This window comes from Fukomys damarensis, unplaced genomic scaffold (assembly GCF_012274545.1).
Source record: "Fukomys damarensis isolate Sample0158 unplaced genomic scaffold, DMR_v1.0_HiC HiC_scaffold_42, whole genome shotgun sequence".
Lineage (NCBI taxonomy): Eukaryota > Metazoa > Chordata > Mammalia > Rodentia > Bathyergidae > Fukomys > Fukomys damarensis.
This window is the reverse complement of record NW_022900954.1, coordinates 76,104-99,431: the sequence shown is the minus strand read 5'-3', so window position 1 is coordinate 99,431 and position 23,328 is coordinate 76,104. Positions and strand designations below refer to the sequence as shown.

Sequence of the window (23,328 nt, the reverse complement as noted above, 5' to 3'; positions counted from 1 at the left end):
TGGGCACTTTTATGTCCTGGGGAACATATCATTTCCTTTGCTGTGAGGGGTAGTTTTTACAGATGGGTAGGTGAGTCACTGAATAGTGATACACAGATGAAGCCTTCAACAAAACTGCTGCTTCCTTGTCCCAGTTAGAAAGTCCTCTTGTACACATCAGCTACATCTTCGTTTGTCATAATAAATCGCCCATCTCTAGTTCAAAGTGGCAACGGAAAGGTAGTTCTGTTCGGAGGATGTGTGGATTCCAAAAGATAGATTTCATCAAAGGGGAATCAAGTCCTGCCATGCAGTTAATACCGGTTAGTAGAGTGCCCTGCTTCACATCACTGGTGAGACACTCCAAGCCTTGGGTGACATGCAGCTTCTTGGGAACCCCCTCCCAATGTTGCTGGGTTTTGTTTACCTGTATCATATTAATCAAATAATTGAATAATCTTACTGTTCATAAAATACAGAGCATGTGGGGAGAAGAGTCAGTGCAGAAGCCATCACTCAGAGCAATTTTCAGCACCTCTCCACAAAGACCTGGAAACTGTTGATCTGCTTGTTGGCAGGCACCACCCAAGCCTCTTGAGGTTCTGCTTGGTATACTCTTCCTCTGGCAGGCCCTCCACATTGGCCACCCAGTCCAGAGTGAGGTGGTTAGGGTCCTGCAAGTGTCCTAATGGAGGAGAGATTGCCAATGCAGTAGTAAAAGAGCTTGGAACCAAGGAGTTTGAGGAAAAAGCAAGATGTGCTGAGGATGTTGGCACTGAAGACCTCCATGCTGGAGGATGACAGGCTGTAGATCTGTGGTGCCTCACGCACAGTGAAACGGATGGTCTGCACACGCTGCTTCAGTGTGATGTTGAGCGTGGCATTCTGCTCTGCCTTAGAGAGTTCCTCCTCCTTCTCCTGTACTGCCTCGATCAGGGCCTGCACCTGGTAGAAGTCAGCCTCCCTGCGGAGCAGGCCCATCTCCTGAAAGTCCTCAGATAGTCCAGGTGAGAGGTCCATAGGAAGTTGAGGATGTAGTGGAACACTTTGCCATCACGGTCAATGAAGCAGTTTCTCTGGTTGTCCCTCTTGGTGGGCATCTTCCCCCTGAACATGGCACCCAACATTGAGTCAGGGAAGCTGGTCAGGATTGCCAGTGAGGTTGTGCAGAGCTTCCCCCCAATATTCAGTGTAATGAGGTCAGACTTGTCAAAAGCTCACAGGAAGAGATTTTTCCTTTTAGGTGCTCTTCCTCTTTAGACAGTTCAGACAGTTCAGGCTCCAGCACTGGGGATACCTCTTAAAAAGACCTTTATTTCTTTATGTATCAGAAAAGGTAAGAATTGCTTGGGGGCCTTGACCTAAAGGATAGAAAAAAGAATCTTATCCAGTGACATACTTTTCAAAGAAATCATAGGGGATGGCTGGTGGATAGTCACCTTAACGAAATGCAATGGCAGCTACTGCTACACTACCAGAAGAAGCTACAAACTTAACTTTGGGACACAGACTGAACGTTTTGACTCCCAATCAAATCAGAGCTATTTCTGGAGACAAAGGTTATAGAGGAACAGCTCACTAACTGCCAGCTTTAATGTAGAAAGATAAATCAAATTAACTATCTCTACCCCCTTTACTGCAGTAGGTATTGCAAATATATGAAAGGAGCTTTCCTATTTTAGCTTTCCTAAATACCACCAGACTCCTTTTTAAACTCCCTTGTCTGCTAAGGCTCATTGTACTGTTCTTAGTAGTTCCTCAGGAACTGGGAATAAACTTAAGAGTCTCAAGGGGCTGTAGGGTCACCATTTGTTCCTCTTTTCCAAAGGAGATTTCAATCATGTTTCTCTTGTGTCCCTTGATGGTGCATGACTGCAACATGTCTGAGATGGACTACTTTCTACAAGTTGTAGAGTTTCTGCTCTGTTTTATACATGATTATTTACTTGTCATTAAGTCTTCTTTCCAGATTTATGCATGGGTGTGCATCATAGAAAGACATATCTGGATCCTGTGTAGATGTTTAACTATTTGCCTTTTCCTAATGACAATGCCTAAATAACAGTTACCAGCTCTGTCTTTTGAACAGTTTCCTTGGGAAATAAATTTAGCTTCACTGAGCTACTGTTAAGATGCATAACCTGCACTTTAATGTCCTTGAACAATTGTACTTTCATCAGTGAACCATACCCCCTCATGGTTTTAGAAGGGCAGGTCATTGATGTCTGCATAAGTCTGAGATATTACTTGTTTCTAAGAATGGCTAGTCTTTGGGCATGTATACATCAAAGAAGAAGGATTAATAGTAAGAAAAATTTAAATAATAACCTCCAGGGTATCTAAGAGCATATCCTGGTAGTTAGTGAGCTGTTCCTCTATAACCTTTGTCTCCAGAAATAGCTCTGATTTGACTGGGAGTCAGAACGTTCAGTCTGTGCCCCAAGGTTAAATTTGTAGCTTCTTCTGGTAGTGTAGCTGTAGCTGCCATTGCATTTCGTTAAGGTGACTATCCACCAGCCATCCCCTATGATTTCTTTGAAAAGTATGTCACTGGATAAGATTCTTTTTCTATCTTTGAGATCAAGACCCCCAAACAATCCTTACCTTTTCTGATACATAGAGAAATAAAAGGTTTTCTTAAGAGGTATTCCCAGTGCTGGAGCCTGAGTAAGGGCATGCTTTATTTTTTTTTTCTAAAGGTATTTTCAGTCACTTTTGTTCCTTCTAGGGAAACAGATTCAGGACCTTTCATTGCTTCATATAAAGGTTTGGTCATTAGTTCAAAATTAGGTAGCCGGATCCTATACAAGCCTGCCATTCCCACAAAGAAGTGAAGCTGTTGTTTGGTTTCAGGAGGCCCAAGATCACAGATAGTCTAGATCTGGCTCCTAAACAGCTGTCATTTTCCATGTGTAAGAATATATCCCATATATTTAACTTTTTGAGGAGATATATGAACATTTTCTTTGAATATTTTGTATCCCTTCTTAGATAGAAAGTTAAGAGTTTGTATGGTGTTATGATTAGATAGCTCCTGAGTTGGGCTGCAAACTAGAATATCATCTACATATTTTAGTATGTTTCCTTGTTCCTGTTGTAGGTTTCCAAGTCACTTCTTAGTGCCCATGAAAAAAAGGTGAGGGCTGTCCCTAAACCTCTGCAGGAGAACTGTCTAAGTATATAACTGTTTTTCTCTTTTAATGGCTTTTTCCCATTAAAAAGTGAACATAAACTGAGAGTCTAGCTGCAGAGGAATGGAGAAAAATGAATCTTTACATCTAAGAAAGAGAAACCATTAGAATCCCCTAGAATTTGGTAGGTAATTGACTATGGATCTACCACTACAGAATGAATTTTTATACCATCCTATATGCTCCTGAGGGCTTTTTTTTTTAAAACAGGGAGAATGGAACTATTGCTAGGGGATTGACAAGATTTCAGATGGCCATATTTTAGAAATCTGTCCATGAGAACTTGGAGGGCTGTATGTACCTGTTCCTTGGTGGATATTGCTTCCAATTAGGAAAATGGCTTTTAGCCTTATAATTCTGGCATAGCTGAATTTTCCCTACCAAGTATTCCCTTATGCCATGCAGCAGGATTTGCCTGTTGGCTAATTTGGTCAGGAATACCTGGTGTAATCCCAGCAAGTAAAATTCATTTTGGTCTTAGCCAAAACTTTAGAATTGTCCCTAATTTTGTTGATAAATCTCTTTCTAGCATTGAAATAGGGCACTGTGGGACAATTAGAAACTCATGGTTAAACATCTGACCTTTAGTATGACATTATCAGAGGAGTAGTAAAGAATCTCCTAGGAGTCCCTTCAACCCCAACTATAGCTACAGACTTAGAGGAGAGTTTTCCAGAGAAGGGAATCCAAACAAGATGATCTTTGGCTATATCTATAAGCAGTTGAGTCCAAGATTACCCAGGATTTCTCACAGGAGGTAGTGATGTCTATGGACAGGTTCCAGGTTGACCTGGGCCTCTCCAGTCACCAGTGCAGGAAATGAGAATTTTAGCAGTCATAGCCCTTCTCTGGGATCAGGGGCAGGCAAGCCTCCAGTAAGTCATGTCTCTTAGCTGCCTTACACTTAGTACAAGCCTCAGGTGAAGACTTAATGCAGTCTTGGGACAAATATCTAGTTCTCCTGCACTTTAAGCAGGAACTCTTTCTTTGGTTGTCCCTTGGTTTTCTGTAGAGGATCTGGTGCAACTGGGTTACCAGTTGCAACTGCTATGATCTTAACCTTTCTCCTTTTCTCTTTTCTGGGCACTGATTGTTGAACACAGAAATGGCTGTGTCCAGCAATTGTGTAATAGGTGTCTGTGGCCAGATCTGAAGTTTTTGTAGTTTATCACATATATTTGGGGCTGACTGACAGTTGAGATATCATCCCCTTATTGTCTTTCTCTCTGTCTCCCTGGAGGACAGTATACTTCTGGAAGGCCTCTGCTAATCAGTTATGAAATGAAACTGGATTTTATTCTCTGTACCCTGTAAGGCCACACTCACTTTATCATTATAATTATTAACAGTGTCTTTAATGTACTTTATTATAACCATAATAGAAGCAGCTAGGATACTAGATATCATCTCCTGTCCATGCTGACTATTACAATACCAGTTTGGCTCTGCTGAAGGGAGAATAGCTAGCTGTCTAGGTCGATTTCTTTCCTTTTGCATATTATTCATATGCAGTTTCAAGATTCTTGTAGGAGTCTGTGCCTTTCATTTGAGGTGCAGCAAATGGCCAAGATATATTGTACATCTAGCCACGTTAAATGAAAAGCATGGTCAAAGTTTGACATTGGCCTAATCATTTCTTAGATTGTTGAATATGCACTATTGAAAAAGAAACCTGTACCTGTGTACTTCCTTCCATTCTTGAGAATTTTCTTAGAGGCAAGACAAGCTGTGACCCCTCTTAGTGAGAAGCAGTACTTCAGATTCATTCTGCAAAGCTTAAAACTGTCTGTGTGTATTCAGTGGGACTTAGAAATATGTAAGGGAGCTGAAAGCGGGGCTGAGGCATGTTGTTCTTCTGTGGCATTATGCATTATGCATATGTCATAGAGTTTTTTGGTTCTTTGAAGGGGAAGGACCTAATTTACTGGTCTGAGGGTTAAGGGGAGATTCAGGAGATCTCTTAGTGTGGTTATCCTTCCTAAATAGATAACCAAGGCCAAGGTTCTCCAATAGACAAATGAAGATCTGAGAACAAGGTCATGCAGGACATCTTTGCCTTCCTTGGAACCTGCACTAAATACCATATATATTTTTCGTCAGGGTCTTACTGTATATTTCTGGCTGTCATCGAACTTGCTGCAATCCTCCTGCCTCAGCCTTCCAAGTGCTGGTATTACAGATGTGCTTCACCACATCCACCTTAAATACCATGATCCTTGAACCTTTCCTTTAATGTGTTACAAAAGCCTGAACATAGGGAATTTCATGCCATCTTTCATGTTTCATGTAAGAAATGGCAGGGAGAAATGAGAACCATTGAGCAGGTTAACAGAAAGCAAAGAGGTAAAGACTTTATTCACGTGGGTAGAGGTAGACTGATGGCAATCCAAAGGCCATCAGTACCAAACAAGGAAAAGGCAGGAAACTTTATAGGGCATGGAAAGAGAGGTCAGTTATATCTATCATAAATATGGGTTAGAACAAATAGTGGTGGTCAGGGACCATGCAGAGTCAAGGAAGATGTGTGGATATTTTCAGGTGAGTTGGTATTGAAAAGATATATTTTCTAGTTGTTACATTTGTGTTGGAAACATTGCATCTCTGAGATAACAAAGCTTCAGTGGAGACAACATCTGTTTTGGTTGTCTGCTTTGTTATTGTTATTATTATTATTATTATTATTGTTATTATTATTATTATTATATCTTGTCAAACTGTAGTTTGGAATTAAAAAACATATTCATTAACCATTTCATGACCAGCTCAAGTCTGACATTTCTGTCTTGTTGTTATAAAAGAAAAAGAAAAGAGAGAGCTGGATGAGATGAGGGCAGCATTTCTCAAGGGCTATTAATATGTGGCATGGGGTTGCATGGATAACGTACTGTGGAGAAAACTTGTGGGTATCTTATTGTAGAAGTGGACAATATCTGCCAAGTTGTAATTGCCTATATACAGTTCTATAAGACTTGAGACAGGAGCCTATGGAGACAAGGACCAAAGAGGAGAAGCTGGATAATACAGACAAGAGGCCTTGTCAGAGGAAGGAGCCATGAGGCACATCCCCAGACAGAGGTCCATGAGTGAGGCAGCGTGTTCCTGGGATCTCTGAAGCCCTTTCCGGGCCAGGGGTTTAGCTCAGTGGTTCTGACACCTCCCTCTCAAGCACAAGGACCTGAGTTCAATCCCTGGTACAAAACAATAACAAAAAACAAAGCCCTTTCAATTAGTTTTTCTCTGTATCTCTTACTATCTCGGATTTATTGGTATAGAAACAACTGTCTTCTAAGAAAAGGTATAGGATACCTTTATTTTCAGTCAGGATGTCAAGGCTTCTTCAACTCTGCAAGGTCACAGCACCCAGAGAATCTATTTGAGTCTGCAAGGTGATATGAGGTTGGCCTATTTCCTGTAGACTCTGATAAGTCCTGGGATAAAATATGATAGTAAGAGAGAGAAATCATGAGACCTGCTATCCCCATTTCTGCTGCAGTGGAGATTCCCAAGCCAACAAACTAGGTAATCAACTTGATAGTCCTGTGCTGATGGACCTTAGCTTTCACCACTGAAAGAAGGCTCAGATTTCCTGGGGATATACCTATCTTAGGGTGAGATGTGGCAACATTTAGGTCCTGGTATAATTGGTAGGGAGGTAGAGGTAAATGGAGATGGAGGAAAAAAACCCTCTTGGTTAGGCTAATTTGATTATGGATGCTGAAAATACATTTAAATTTATTGAACTTTTCTCATACTCCAGTGTCCCCAGCAAGGCAGCCGCCATCAGGAGTTGGAAAGCTCCTCTGACCTCAGTGATCTCTCTGGCCCCTTAACTCTGGATTTTCTCCTTTTTTGTATGGTTTACAACAGGAAGACAGGAAGATTCTATACTCCAAGGAGTGAGGAGAGCCATGGATTTTTTTTTTTATGGTTAGTGTGTGTGAATGGAGGTTCCTTCTCTATGAAGGGATGACAATTTACATTGGATAAGACCCAAACCTGTAAGGGAGAGGGGTGAACTCATAGGTGGTGGCAGAAATGGAAATGCAGATTGAGCAACCTTTCCAGAAAGTATAGATAATTTGGAATTCTCAGAGGAACTGCAGGAATGGTATCCACTGGGGCAGGAGGTATACAAGAGTCAACTAATTGAAAGGTGTATGAAAAAAAAAATGGTGGCAGATGGAAATGCAGATTGAGCAACCTTTCCAGAAAGTATAGATAATTTGGAATTCTCAGAGGAACTGCAGGAATGGTATCCACTGGGGCAGGAGGTATACAAGAGTCAACTAATTGAAAGGTGTATGAAAAAAAAAGAGGTATTAGTCTTTTGGTTAGGATTAGCACAAGAAATTATTCTATCCCCAAGGCTTGAGGCAGCTCTGCTTCAACATCAATGAAATAGAGTAGGAAATTACATAGTAGGAATGCAGGATGTGTTAAAGCTTCTCTACTTATCATTAACATCATCTGATACTTCCAGAATTTGGAGGAGTTTTAGAGTAGTGGAAGAAGTTACTTGTGACTTCCACAAGGAGGATTAGGAACCATGTCAGTTGGGCACAGTTTTATTCTTGAGCAATGTACCCTCCTAGGAGGGTCCTCCAAGTGAATAGCAGCTGGAGTGATATAGGTTTCTAGGAAGAGTCCTTTCCACGTAGATGGCAAGGATTGGATAGTCAGTGACTTAATTAAAGCATTTGTTTTAATTAAGCAGGAGTATACAGTGGTACATAAGATCAAAGGACTGTATCCTGTGGACTCTCAGGGAATAGCTTAGATACAGAGGAGGGAAATGAGAAGCAGGAAACTCAATCCTTATGAAGCTGGAGCATAAGCTTAGTCAGATGGGCTTTAAAGATACCATTGTCCCATTCTGACTTCCCAGAAGAATATGACTGGTAAGGGGTGTGGGAATTCCATTGTATAGTGAGTGATTTAGGCACTTCCTGGGTAATCTGGTGGATAAAAACAGGACAGTTATCTGACAGTATGGAAACGGAAAGGCCAAACTGAGGTGTGATGTTCATTCAAAGGCAAGTAAGCACTGTAAAAGCCTTTTTCTGAGCTGGTGGGGGAGACTTCCATCCATCCTGTGAAAGTGTCAGCCCAAACTAAAAGATAGTTTAACTTTGGAACTACAGGTTGCCAGTCTTGGGCAGAAGAAAACTCTCCTGCCTGATAAGTAGAAAAGGGAGGGTGTCTCAGAGAGTCCTGAGGGTTACATGACAGAACACTGAGCAGTGATCTTTTAAAGAATTTTCCAAGATGGAAAGCCAATGAGAGGTTCCAGCAGATGAGTTAGGGGGTTATATGCAGCATGAAAATTATTATTGAGTGGACTGAATAGTGTGAGCCTGTGAGGCAGGACTAAGGAATTTACCTTAGTCCTTGAACTAGCTACCTTGGATAAGAAAGTCTCTCTCAAAACCAGTGACACTCCATGGTTGAGTAAACTGCTGTAAAGCCAGAAAGAGCAAAATATTGATCTTAAGAAGGAAGAATGGCAACCTCCCTAGCTATCTTATCTGTGAAGGCATTCCTAGTTGTCTTTTGTCCCTTGCAAAAAATTACTGCTACTTCTGCTGGAAGGAGAGTGGCTTGAAGAAAAGTCTTAACAAGTGGGGCACTAATAATGGAGATCACCTGAGAAGGAGTTGAAGTTGATTTTAGTCTTCCCAAGATTTAAATCTAGGGGTCATAGTAGGAAACAGCAGTACACAGAGCCAGCAGTCATTTCCCAACGGAAGGTTTACAATTTGAAGAATATAGTGTGTGTAATTAATCAAATGTAGCAGGTCAGGAGTGAATGGGCCAGTAATGTTCTTTTTCAGCTCAAGGGCTAATGTAGCAGGGATCAATGGCAGTAGCTGAATTTTATGTGTAAGTATTTTGGTACAGGGAGGAGAGAACCAGATTTTTTGGAATTTATGATTATTCCAGGTACTTTTTCCTGCCACATACTTGGACACGATGCATCTACCTGGACACTCAACAGATGCCCGCTGTCCATGCCTGGTTGGTGAGGTTCTGGATAGTGTATCATACCAGGATGCAAGTCCCTTGTTCAAGAAGTTGGAGTCTGATGGGAGCTGGGTTAAGGGAGTATTTGGGTATCACCCAGAGTCCATGGGGACAGGAAGATTCTATACTCCAAGGAGTGAGGAGAGCCATGGATTTTTTTTTTTATGGTTAGTGTGTGTGAATGGAGGTTCCTTCTCTATGAAGGGATGACAATTTACATTCTATACTCCAAGGAGTGAGGAGAGCCATGGATTTTTTTTTTATGGTTAGTGTGTGTGAATGGAGGTTCCTTCTCTATGAAGGGATGACAATTTACATTGGATAAGACCCAAACCTGTAAGGGAGAGGGGTGAACTCATAGGTGGTGGCAGAAATGGAAATGCAGATTGAGCAACCTTTCCAGAAAGTATAGATAATTTGGAATTCTCAGAGGAACTGCAGGAATGGTATCCACTGGGGCAGGAGGTATACAAGAGTCAACTAATTGAAAGGTGTATGAAAAAAAAAGAGTTATTAGTCTTTTGGTTAGGATTAGCACAAGAAATTATTCTATCCCCAAGGCTTGAGGCAGCTCTGCTTCAACATCAATGAAATAGAGTAGGAAATTACATAGTAGGAATGCAGGATGTGTTAAAGCTTCTCTACTTATCATTAACATCATCTGATACTTCCAGAATTTGGAGGAGTTTTAGAGTAGTGGAAGAAGTTACTTGTGACTTCCACAAGGAGGATTAGGAACCATGTCAGTTGGGCACAGTTTTATTCTTGAGCAATGTACCCTCCTAGGAGGGTCCTCCAAGTGAATAGCAGCTGGAGTGATATAGGTTTCTAGGAAGAGTCCTTTCCACGTAGATGGCAAGGATTGGATAGTCAGTGACTTAATTAAAGCATTTGTTTTAATTAAGCAGGAGTATACAGTGGTACATAAGATCAAAGGACTGTATCCTGTGGACTCTCAGGGAATAGCTTAGATACAGAGGAGGGAAATGAGAAGCAGGAAACTCAATCCTTATGAAGCTGGAGCATAAGCTTAGTCAGATGGGCTTTAAAGATACCATTGTCCCATTCTGACTTCCCAGAAGAATATGACTGGTAAGGGGTGTGGGAATTCCATTGTATAGTGAGTGATTTAGGCACTTCCTGGGTAATCTGGTGGATAAAAACAGGACAGTTATCTGACAGTATGGAAACGGAAAGGCCAAACTGAGGTGTGATGTTCATTCAAAGGCAAGTAAGCACTGTAAAAGCCTTTTTCTGAGCTGGTGGGGGAGACTTCCATCCATCCTGTGAAAGTGTCAGCCCAAACTAAAAGATAGTTTAACTTTGGAACTACAGGTTGCCAGTCTTGGGCAGAAGAAAACTCTCCTGCCTGATAAGTAGAAAAGGGAGGGTGTCTCAGAGAGTCCTGAGGGTTACATGACAGAACACTGAGCAGTGATCTTTTAAAGAATTTTCCAAGATGGAAAGCCAATGAGAGGTTCCAGCAGATGAGTTAGGGGGTTATATGCAGCATGAAAATTATTATTGAGTGGACTGAATAGTGTGAGCCTGTGAGGCAGGACTAAGGAATTTACCTTAGTCCTTGAACTAGCTACCTTGGATAAGAAAGTCTCTCTCAAAACCAGTGACACTCCATGGTTGAGTAAACTGCTGTAAAGCCAGAAAGAGCAAAATATTGATCTTAAGAAGGAAGAATGGCAACCTCCCTAGCTATCTTATCTGTGAAGGCATTCCTAGTTGTCTTTTGTCCCTTGCAAAAAATTACTGCTACTTCTGCTGGAAGGAGAGTGGCTTGAAGAAAAGTCTTAACAAGTGGGGCACTAATAATGGAGATCACCTGAGAAGGAGTTGAAGTTGATTTTAGTCTTCCCAAGATTTAAATCTAGGGGTCATAGTAGGAAACAGCAGTACACAGAGCCAGCAGTCATTTCCCAACGGAAGGTTTACAATTTGAAGAATATAGTGTGTGTAATTAATCAAATGTAGCAGGTCAGGAGTGAATGGGCCAGTAATGTTCTTTTTCAGCTCAAGGGCTAATGTAGCAGGGATCAATGGCAGTAGCTGAATTTTATGTGTAAGTATTTTGGTACAGGGAGGAGAGAACCAGATTTTTTGGAATTTATGATTATTCCAGGTACTTTTTCCTGCCACATACTTGGACACGATGCATCTACCTGGACACTCAACAGATGCCCGCTGTCCATGCCTGGTTGGTGAGGTTCTGGATAGTGTATCATACCAGGATGCAAGTCCCTTGTTCAAGAAGTTGGAGTCTGATGGGAGCTGGGTTAAGGGAGTATTTGGGTATCACCCAGAGTCCATGGGGCAACCCCAGTAGAGGCTGAACCAATCTAGAATAGTGTTACAATGACCTAGATGCCCTTGTTCTCTAGGTGGTTGGTGCCACTCAGGAAAGATATATTTGTTACTGTTTTGATATTTTGTGTTCCTAGTCTAAGCCTCCTCATCCTGTGAAATGGGAATCCCAGCTTGGATTGTTGGTTTGAATAAGGCATGCAATAAAGTACAAGTACACAGTAGCATAGGAGGGATCCCAAGTGGTCTGGTAAAGGATTACTGTGCGATTGTCATAAATTGGGGCTTAGAACTCTTAGTTATCCTAGGTTTCCTTGACGAATAGAGGCTAAGCAGACTGAGTAGGAACAGATGTAGATGAGCAACAGGGAACATTATTGTATAGTTGTATACATAGTGGATATAGTGTACCAGAAGCCAGCTAAAAGCAACAAACAAGCCAGGGTGGTTAGTCCCATTACCCAATAAAACAAGCAGCTTAACTTTCCACAGTTCATTCCAAAGTTGAAGCTTCAGCTGCGCCTAGACCCATCAGCTTCCAGAGTGGTGGGACACTTTTCAGGATGATTTTCAAAGGAGCTTTTTCATCTCTGTGGGTCTTCCAGCAGTAGTCTCAGTGTGCTTTCTTTAATTTGGAATGATGGATGCAAGGCTGGGTTTTTTAAATATTAATGGGCGTGGGAGTTGTTAATAAGATCATGCAGTGCTCTTTTCAAGCTGGCTGTAAGGTAGTTGGGTTCGGTGGTTTAGTCGACTGGAAAGTGAGTTAGGGGATTTTACAAGGCAGTCCTTCCTATTGTGTGACATGGTTGTTTAAGAGCCAGTGGTGCCCTCAACTGCTGAGTACTTCCAGAACGGTATGTTCTGACAGTCTGAACTGTCATGTTCTGTCCTAGGGTTAACTCGTTTGCCTCCTTGATCAGGAGGATAATTGTCATCAGTGCTCTCAGGCAGGAGGGCAGGCCTTAGCTACAGGATCTAAGTTCTTAGACAAATGTGTGATAGTCCTCTCCCAAAGTTTAATCTTCTGGGTCAAGACTCCTGATGTTATGTGTCTTTGTTGATTAATGAACAGTTTAAAAGGTCTGGTTACCTCAGGAATGTCCACGGCCGGGGCTATTGATATTGCCTATTTTATAATTTGAAAGAATTTGTTTTAGAGGGGTTTGTTTGGAGTGACTAGATTCCAACCTAATGTCTTTTTTTCTCTCTTTTTCTCCTGGTAGCATGTCATACAGAGCCTTGGCCTTTTCAGCAAATTATGGTATTCATATCTACCATCTCCAGGCACTCTCTTAATTGTCTCGTTATCAGGTCTGGGGATAGAGCATATTGGTTCTTTTTTTCTGGCCCAAGGTGCCTTAGTCTTTTCTCTAGGTAATGTACTTTGGATTTTCATACTTTTTTGTAAGTAGTGTTCTAATTAAAACCCACAGCCATTTATCTGTCTCATTGCAGCAATGTCCTCCAGGGTGCTTCTACCCCAAATGTACCATTCTTCTTCTACCTGAGTAAGTGACTTCATATTTGGGCCTTTTTCTAGGAGACCTTATAGCCTGACACCAGTAGGTGGTTGGGGAGGGTTGTGTCTATTTCCAGCAGCCTGATTTATTTAAACTGCAAATTATCAGTGTCAGAGCAGAGATGGGAACTGGAGCAGCTGGCACTGCTAGTGTGGGGACAAGCCCTGATTAGGGGGTGCCAGGGTGTAGGTGGAGTTGGGTGACAATCACTGGAAGATGGGCAGGTATGGCTGCTGGCTGTGATGGTGGTTACTTGGAGGTAAAGTCAAGCAAAAGTGGGGCAGGACTAGGGACTAGCACCAGAGGAGGTGGGAGTCATGTCCACTATGGCCCTAGGTTGTGGGATATTAGGCAGGATTCTATGGGGGGACTGGATAAAGTTTCTTTGGGGGTTCTTCCTTACCTTTGTTCCTGGGACTGGTGAGGCTCTTTTGCCTTTATTGGTCATAGCAATTTCATTTCAAACTTGGTAGACAATATATTCAGAGTTCCCTGTGTTGGCCATTCTGGGCAGTTTAGGCAAGTCAATCTCTCAAAAGGTGCACAGCTTCTGGGGTTTCATTTTTACTCCATATTTAGCAAAAGAGCCCTCCCTAAATTTTTAGCATACATTCTAACACTGTGGGTTGGGGCTGAATTATTCCCATTCTGGCAAACTCTCTAGGTGTGTGAAGTGTTCCTTTGGTTGGAGTCAAAGGCAGACAAAGGATGGGTTACTCACCCCTGAGAGACAGACCAAGTAACTGTTTGTCTGGCCTTGAGTCTCTCAGGCACTTTAAGGACCATTCAGGCTTGAGGGAGTATTTATCTCATCACAAGAGCCTCCACTTGGCCTTTCATTGGTACATCCATGAAATCACAGAATGAACCCAGTCAGACTCTTTAGGTCTAAGGAGGGGTCACTCCCTCTTTACTGTGCAGCCACATGTTCCAGGTACTGAGGATAATACTGTGTTGCATTCATTCACACTCACACTCTCCAGGCATTCAGAGGTTAAAATTTCCAACCTCTTTCCCAGGTATTCTCTCTTCTTAGGCTGGCAGGCAGGAACTGAAACTAAATCAAAGCAATCAAAACAACAACCAAAAAACCACATTTATTATCATTCCGCCCTACAGGGGCAGGATTAAACTAATGAGGGGGCCCCTGGGCGGGGGGTCTTACCTTATCTGAATGACCAGATTGGACTAAACCAGACAAGAATCCTCACTCTTTCTGGATCTGGAAAACTGCCCACAATGAACAGTTCATCCTCAGTCCTCCAAAAACACTTAAAGAAATCACTGAAGATGTACTGTTTCAGAGGGTAGGCACTTTCCACTAGGGCTTCAATGGTGATATTAATCAATGCCATGTTTCCTGGCAAACATACCGACTATAACAGCATACTTAAGGTCCACAGCTCTTGTGGCGCAGCAAACAAGATTAGGCCAAGAAGAATTGAGAATGCACCTGGAGGTTGGAGACAAGTTTATTACACCAGCAGACTGATTGGAGAGTTCTCCACAAAGCAGTCATCCCAGAGCTGGCAGTGGACAGGGTTTATATGGATTCAGGGAAGGTGGGCGGGGATTCAGAAGCAAAGCAGTTATTATTACCTCATTGGTTGTGGAAATTTCATTTAGTTTACGTGATTTGATAGAAAAGTACACTGGATGCCGACACTTTCTGACAACAGAGGACAACAAAGGAGGACATGTGTTAGGTGTGGGACGGGTATGAACTGGGGATGGCTCTTTGTCAGGTCAGTGAGCCACACGAAAAACCTTATTTGCTGAGAAATTGTTTTCTGGCTCAATGCAGTAGTCAATAGGAACCATATGATTTGTGGATGGGGATGATGGGAGTAAGGGGAGTTAGTAAGAATCACGAGGCTGTGATGTAGCAGATAATTGTAGAAGATAACTCGTTTTAACTCTTTCAAAGCCCAGTTAGTTGTTACTCTGATGATGGGCAGGGTAAACATGATCAGGTTTCAGTGGAATGATAAGAGGTGTGCCTAATTAAGTGCCACAGAAAGAGGAGAGGTATCCAATATCCTATGATTGAGGTCAAGGGAAACAATGGAAGCTGGGTACTGACAGAGGAAGCAGAAATGAGAGTGGCAGGAAAGGCACACATACACTAGGAGTGCTCACAATGGCAAATCATTTTGTTAGGATATCTCCTCCAAGGAGAGGGAAAGGGCAGATAGGAATAACCAGAAAATAACGGGAAAAACGCTATTGACCTGATATGCACCAAATTGGAGAGGCTTTTGTAGGTCTGGCAATTTATCTGTCCATCCTAAAGAGAGCCAAAGGGACCGACCCTTACAAATCAGTTAGGGTGGAAGAGTTGGGCCCAGTATCAATTACAAATGAAATGGACTAAAACTTCACAAGGATTACCTAAAGCTGAGCATTTGAGATGAGCCATGGGGCCTCAGGAGCTGTCGGGCATTGTCAATCTTCCACTGCCTGTCTGACTGGGCCTGGAAGAATGCTGGCTGGTTGGCCCGGGCACCAATCTCCAGGGACAGACACCATCAGGGGACATTCTTAATGCAATGTGGGCCTCTACATGAGTGACTATGGCTTGGAAGGAATCTCTGGGGGCACTCCTTTGCCCAGTGATCAAGGTGGTGACACTTGAAACATGTCTCTGGAGAAACCCTACTGGACAAGGAAACATTTGGTGTTTCCTTGTATATCTGCTGACCTTTGAAGCTGGCCAGTGGGTTTCTTATGGCAGAAACAAGCAGCTGGTGTTCAGAAATATGCTATTTATGAATTGTCTCATCACAATTACTGAATATTTTGAAAGCTTGATGCATTAATTCTTGTTGGAGAGTTTGAGGACCTGCCTTTAAATTTGTAACTTTTTATGAGTATCTGGAGCTGTCTGTGTAATAAAATGCAACTTTAGCCGGGCATGGTGGTGCAGCCTGTAATCCCAGCACTTGGGAGGCTGAGGCAGAAGGATTGCTATGAGTTTGAGACCAGCCTGGGCTACATCGTGAGTTCCAGGGCAGTCTCAGCTACATAGTGAGACACTGTCTCAAAAAAGTGCAACTTTAAAATAAGTAGGCCTTGTGGGCCCTCTGTATCTAAAGCTATAAAGTGCCAGAGTGCAGCAGACAGTTGAGACATGAATTAAGCCAGATTTTCATCTTTTCCTTGAGTGGTCTCTTTTAGTTCATCATAATTGACTGCTCTGTGTTTCCTTTCATAGGCCCTCCAGTAAGCAAGTAATCATATATTTATGGCTGTTCTGAGCTGGGGATTGTCCTTGTCCATCTATCTTGTTAAAATTCCAATTTGGTTTAGCTCAAGGACCAGCCACAGTTTTGTCCTGAAGATTAGTCTTGAGATATCCACATTTATCTGTGTAAGCCTGAGCCGGGCACCGAACATGTTCCTGTTCCTTCGAAGATAGGGTTGAAGAAAGGCTGACACTTAAGTTCCCTCAGCTTAATAATAAATTGAGTGAGATATTGAAATTCTTGAACATGTCTAGTGGTGTCTGTGAAGAAAGAGCCCAGATGCTGATTAATAGAAAGATCAGAAAGAAGGTGACATGTCCCTAAAGGTGAAACTAAAGAATGGGGATACAGCAGAACTGCAGTGTGGACCTAGTGTGAAAGGAAGTTGGAGTGGTCTTGTTAGAATGAGAAGTAGGGTTGGACTCTACGGGAAGCATGGGATAAATGAAAGGAATAGAAGCTACAGGAGGAGGTTAAAGCAGGTGGTTCTGAAGGGAGGTGAGCAGCTTCAGTGGGGTGAGGTGTGTAGGAGGTGCTGAAGCTGGAGGAGGGAAGTGGCGGGGAAGAGGAGGAGAGGCCAGATCCGCTGATCCGTTGTCAGAAAGTAGTTCTGGCACAAGTGGAAGAAAATGTAGAGATAAAGAGAAAAACATATGATGAGAAGAGTTACATGAGGTATAGGTAGAGGGAAAGTTGCATAATGTATATAATGCCTGGATATAAGGCACCTCATACAATTTTCCTAATTGCTGGCAATAACTTATCTAGATCTTACAGAACAGACAAATGCAATGTACCATCTTCTGGCCATTGTGAACCACTGTCCAATTTGCACTGTGGTCAAACTGTATTAAAGAAAAAGATTAAAGATTTGGGATTCAGAGTGGGAGAGATGGGACGGCTTGAGACTATAAAGAAGGTAAACCAAAGGGGAAGCAGGAGGGAGGAGTGCAAGTTCCCTATGAGCTGCAGAGAGAGGTAAAGAGCAGTGACAGTCTGGGTGAACATATCTAGCCAGATTCCAAAGCTGTAAAATATGAGCAAAAGGCAAAATCATATATGTCTCTGTTTGATCAAACACTAAAGGGAAGTGTCTTCCTGGAAGAACTCTTCATGACCAACTCTGGTGTTTACTGCCATGAAGGAGCAAGGAAATTCTATGTTTCAGCAGGAAGAGTTAACAGGCAGATGGAGGCAAAGAAGAGGCAGGTGGGTGGGGGTGGGGAGCTTGAAAAAGGAAAAACCTGGGAAGCTACATAGGGAAGAAACTTACTAGACCTGAAGCATTTTGTGAGATTTTCTGCAGCAAGAGCTGTAGGCTCTGGGTTCTCAGTCTCAGAAATCACCAGGTAGTCTCAGTGGAACTAGAGTGAAGTTTTGGGAAAGGTCAAGGGTCCCCCCAAAAGGGCCTCTGCCTCTCATCCTGCTTTGACAAATGGTGAAGAGAAATGAAGCCAACTGAGCAAGCAAAGAGGTACACAGACTTTATTCACCTGGGCAGAGGTGAGCTGATAGCAAGCCAAAGGCTATCAGTACCAAACAGAAAAGGCAGGGAGCTTTATAGGGCATTGGAATAGAGGTCTGGCATGTCTATCATGAATAGGGGTTAGAGACAGTATTGGTGGTTAGGGTTCATGCAGGGTCAAATCAGATGTGTGGATATTTTTATGTGGCTTGCATTGAAAGGATGCTGCATTTTGCAGTTGTTATCTCTATGTTGGAAACATCCCATCTCCAAGATAGCACAGCTTGAGTGGAGGCAACAACTGCATTCGCTGCTTGCTGTGTGTGAGTGTGTGTGTGTGTGTGTGTGTGTGTGGTGTTTGTGTGTGTGTGTGTGTGTGTGTGTGTGTGCGCGCGCGCACGTGCACAATTGTCAAATTGTAGTTTGGAACTAAAGAGCATATTCATTAACCATTTTGTGACCAGGTCAATCCTGACAATTCAAACAGAAACGTTGTACCTGGATAATAGTTCCATAGTATATGTTAATATTCTGTGCCCATCTTTGGACACCTGCCTGTTCATATTGATCCCAGACCATATTACAATAGCTCTTCAAGTCCTAGGGGCAAAGTCAGTAGAATCTGTGTGATGATGAGTTCCAATACAGTTTCTATCTAATTGCTTTGAGAGACATAGAAAAAAGAGACAGCTATGCCTGTGCTCTGTAAGGAGGTATACCAAATATAAGGAGGAGTCCTGAAGTCAAGGGCCCTTGTGTGACTTTACAAAACCAAGATAAAGGGCTCTATCTGAACCTTAGAGTGATGCCAGCATGTTTACCCCACAAGATCATAACTCAAATATATATATATATTTGGACCAATTAACTCATTCAGGAGAATAGGCATGGGTTCTTTGTTGGCCTACCTAGTCCAACTGCTCTGAATTAAGGGAGGAACTTCCCCAAGCAACTTGGTTCCCCTTAGCCACTTTGATTTTTCTTAACCAGAATGACTCTATTTAACCAGAAACCGTGTGTGAAAACATATCTTAGCTTTACTTACGGTTACTTTAATTAGGCTTTTAGTCCCTAAATGTTGTTCTATTTGGTTATCAGGCATAGATCTTTAATTTATCTGGATTTAAAAAGGCAAGCACAAAATACAGGTGGCAGTGATCTCAGGCAGGTTCTTGGACCAAGTTTTTACCGGTGCTCAGTTCTGAAAAAAGGCCTTGGGCATCTTAAAATGGAGAAATTTTTGTCTCTGGACCAAGTTTTTCTGTGCTCAGTTCTGAAAAAAGGACTTGGGCATCTTAAAATGGAGAAGTTTTTGTCTCTGGTTTTCCAGGGCCTATAATGTCATTTAAAACTCAGGCTTAGCTCAATAGGCCAAATATTTTTTTTTAAAGAGTAAAAAGATATAAAGAAAAAGAAAGAAAACAGCAGTACCCCCAACACACACACACACACACACACACACACACACACACACACACACACACACACACACAAACACACACACACACACACACACACACACACACACACACACACACACACACAAAGCCCATTAACTAGAATAAGTGGGAAAGGAGGATAATTTTTTTCTCATTGAGTTTATTGGTACATGTTAGGTATCCAGTACAGTTACATTCATTATTGGGATCTTGTACCTTTACGCGACAGGTCTTGCTTCTCATTTTTCCCTTTGTCTCTGCCCTCCCTTCATCCCCTCCTCTCCCTACTTATACTTTTTTTCCATTTTTTCATATAAGGAGTCTAATTTTTTAAAAGGTGGGTAGTAAACAAATGCAGGGAAGAGCTACCTCTGCAGAGCAAACAGGACAAACAGAAAAAGAGAAAAAGATAGAAAGTAAAAATAGTGGTGCATCCTGTGTCTGAGAATCACAGTATACTGTCCAGATTTTATGGGAGCTACTGAGAAGTTCTTGAGAGACATCTGGCATCACCTTGGGATCTTAGAATTGTCAGGCCTTGCTTATTTGCCCAGCCGTCATTAACATCTCCTACTTCTATAATACCAGCATTTGGTAGATTTTGAAATAAGCTTCATTATTACTAACTGTTTTCATGTTATATTTTGAGACCTTAAAAATACTTTTATCTTCATTAGAAAATGTAGTGAGAGTGATGAGTTAGAGCTCAAAGCAAAACCCTATTTGCTCTTAAAAATGGGACATGAATATACTGTAATATAAAATATAATTTCACTGGATTACATTGATAAGTAATTGAAATCTTGTACTAGTACATATACCAGTTTATATGAAATTTTAATGAAAAAATTTTACTAACGCTATTTTTTTATCTTTCATGGCATTAGGAAGCATTTGAACATTTCTGAAGTCTTTGACCAAAAATGCATACTAATTGGTCATAAAATCTGCCTGCATCCCCATTTTAATATAGAAGATGGCACACACGCAGTCAAAGGAAACATTGGAATGGTCCTCCTACAGTTCCCCATTAGGGAGAAAAAAGTACCATTTTCTCACACTTACAACATCTTCTGGAAGATCTGTTATAAATGTCTGCACAGACCCAGCAGAGCGTATCAGTATCAGAGTAAGCCACTGTCATATTTTGCTATAACATAATTGTAGTTAGAACATTTGTATTACAAAAACAAACTAATGGAGAAAGGAGAGTTCATAGAAATCTTTTAATGAGAAGAATCCATATTGTTCTACATTACAAGAGTAAACCTTAGCAGCATCAGGATTTCAATTTGATTTGTATTATATTATTCAATTAAAGAAGGCTTGATGAAAATCTGAGTGTACTGGAAATACAAAATAAAGTAAGCATAATATAAGATGAAAATAAAATACTGTAAAAACCTCAGGAAACTATGCTACAATGTACTTAAGACACAGAGTAACCATACTTCATATCTTTCCCATCTCTACTCTTTCAGAATATAATAACTGCTGGAACAGCATCAAGAAATTGTCAGTTATGCTTGTGGACCTCTCATTCTGCCACCATCAACATATCCACAGGCCTAAAAGTAGTAACTTATGTACCTGGAGTAAGCCACCAGAAGACTTCTGGGTATTTATTATAAGGGAAAATTTACTTTAGGGATTGTAGAAGTATGTATGAAATTCTAAAGATATACATAGAGTCATTTAAGAGCACAAATAGAACAGAAGTATTTTAATTGAGACAAAATCTAAGAAGTGGGAAATTTAGGAAGGAGAATTTTGTAAATAATAATGGATGGTGGCTGGGGATTTAGCTCAGTGGTTCCACTGCCTGACTCGCAAGTTCAAGGTTCTGAGTTTGATCCCTAGTACCAACAAAACAAAACAAACAAACAAACAAAATAACAACCTTGTATGAGGGATAACTATCATGAAAAACTATACATTACCTAGTACCTTTCTATTTTTTAAAAACATTATCATGATTTTTTGAAAAATCTAAAGAATCATTTTTTTTTTTCTGGTGGTATTCATTAAACCTAGAGCCTCTCACTCCATTGCATACCCAGCACTTTCTTTTATTTTAGTTCGCAAAAGGGTCTTGCTAGTAACATTTAAAGGGTCACTTACTAACATTTAAACCAAAGTCTTCTTGCTTCACTGTCCCAGAGGACTGGAATTACAGGCTTGCATCTTCATAGCCCACTTCCATGTAGTACATTTTGACAAGGTATTATTTAGTTTACAAGGTAGTTACAGTTTAAAGTACAAAAGTCAATAAATACAGAACATGAAATAAAATACCAATTGCAATTGTAAGTGTGCAGATGGAGCAGATATTTGCATCCAGGATGATTACATCAATATTCTTTCCTAACATCTACAAGGCCTCAAATAAGAAAAAAAAAAGGAATAAGCTAAAGGAATAAATAAAATATGAAGAAACATATGCAGGTGATTTCTTTAGTGTTTGAAAGTTTACTTTAAATTCTTTAACGGATCATATTCATCTTTTAACAAGTTACAATGATTTCTGTCCGCCATATTCTAATATCCTGATATAGACACCACCCAGTATTACTGTTATGTCACATTGACTGTGAATGTGGTTAAAAAAAATATTAACCTTAAATTCTATTATATTAAAATATATAAACTGTGTAACATTTATTAATTAAATATTTATAGCAACACACATGAATGCTTATCTATATATTTCAGAATATGCATATTATATAGTGCAGATACATTTATTTTATGTGCACACTATCTCTGTATGTACCTATGCACGTGTCATAAATATAGAATATTTTTGTTTTCTCATTCAGGTACAGCAGGGCTGTCCTATTCTCTGTCTCTCTGGCGGACACTGGAAACTGGAAGTCCTGGTCAATGCATCCCCAGTGGCAGATTATAACCTGATTCTTATCATCAAGGCAGTCCCATTTTTATCATGGATGAGATGGTTTATTAAGTTGTCTCAGAAGTCACTGGATCCTAATTTTCCCCATTTCTTCAGTTCTTTCTTTGGAACAGAACATGATCAACAAGATATGTTTAGTCCTTACACAGGTTCTGCTAATGTAATCTGCCATGGATATTCTGTACAGTCATGGAGCACATTACCAGTCAATAGACAGAGAAGAAATCCTACTTCAGTATATTTTGGTTCAAACAGTAACAACTTATTTCCTGGTGGCAGACAGTTACTTTTTCAAATTGGTCTACTGCCTTCAACTACCAAAGTCCCGGTGGCACGATTCTGGACCTTTCTTATTGCCCAAACATGGAATCCTTCTGATAGACCTGATCCCAGGAATACATATATAGTTGATACTTCTAAATCTCCAGTTTATTCTAGAGCCAAGGTCTCCAAAACCTCTACATCCTGGAAATTTCCTCATGTAGATGCAGTGAAATATCCGTGTATAACTACAACTAGTCCAGTGGAGCCCTGGCTGAGACCATTAGCTCCTATTATTGACCATCATATTCTACCATTAGTTAAAGCTAATGGAGCCTGGACTTTGTTTTCAGGTGACATGGATGGATACTATATTTCTTCTGAGATGAATGCTGCTGACTTCCAAATTCACTCAAGTAAATATCTCCCCCATAGCAAATTTGTAGCTGGTCTCTGGACAGAAATTATCCCTGATTTTGGACTTTGGACATATTCTGCATCAGATAAGACAGTACCAGTGATGTGGATTCAAGTTAGCCAGAGTATTGGAACCCAATTATACAATAAAGATGATAGAGTAAATTCTGGGGCTAATCTAGGAACCTATAAGCTATATTCATGGTTCCCTTCATCTATTCAAAAAATTGTACCGTGGTCTCCTACACTCAATGAAAATGGATCTCAGTATCGTACAATTATCCATACCATAGCCCCGTGGTTTCAGCCAGTTTTGAACAATTTAGAGTCTCAAGAATACATAGAAAAAAGAGTTATAGACCGCATTCTCCCTAAATCTAAGTCAAACCGATTGTCAGCTACATTGATGAAACATGAGGTTATTGTATTCAAATCCCAGATGCAAACTGAAAACACAAAATGGCTTGGGAACCATCCTAGGACTAAAGTAATTAAACCTTTTATTCATTGTGAAGTAAGTATAACCAGATCATAGATTCAGCCTGAGTCAGACATAG

General features: G+C 41.0%; 1 pseudogene; it reads right to left on the bottom strand.

The window, feature by feature from the left end:
* Positions 1–416: 416 nt before the first annotated feature.
* On the bottom strand, positions 417–14,385 carry LOC104872693 (annotated as a pseudogene).
* Positions 14,386–23,328: the final 8,943 nt, after the last annotated feature.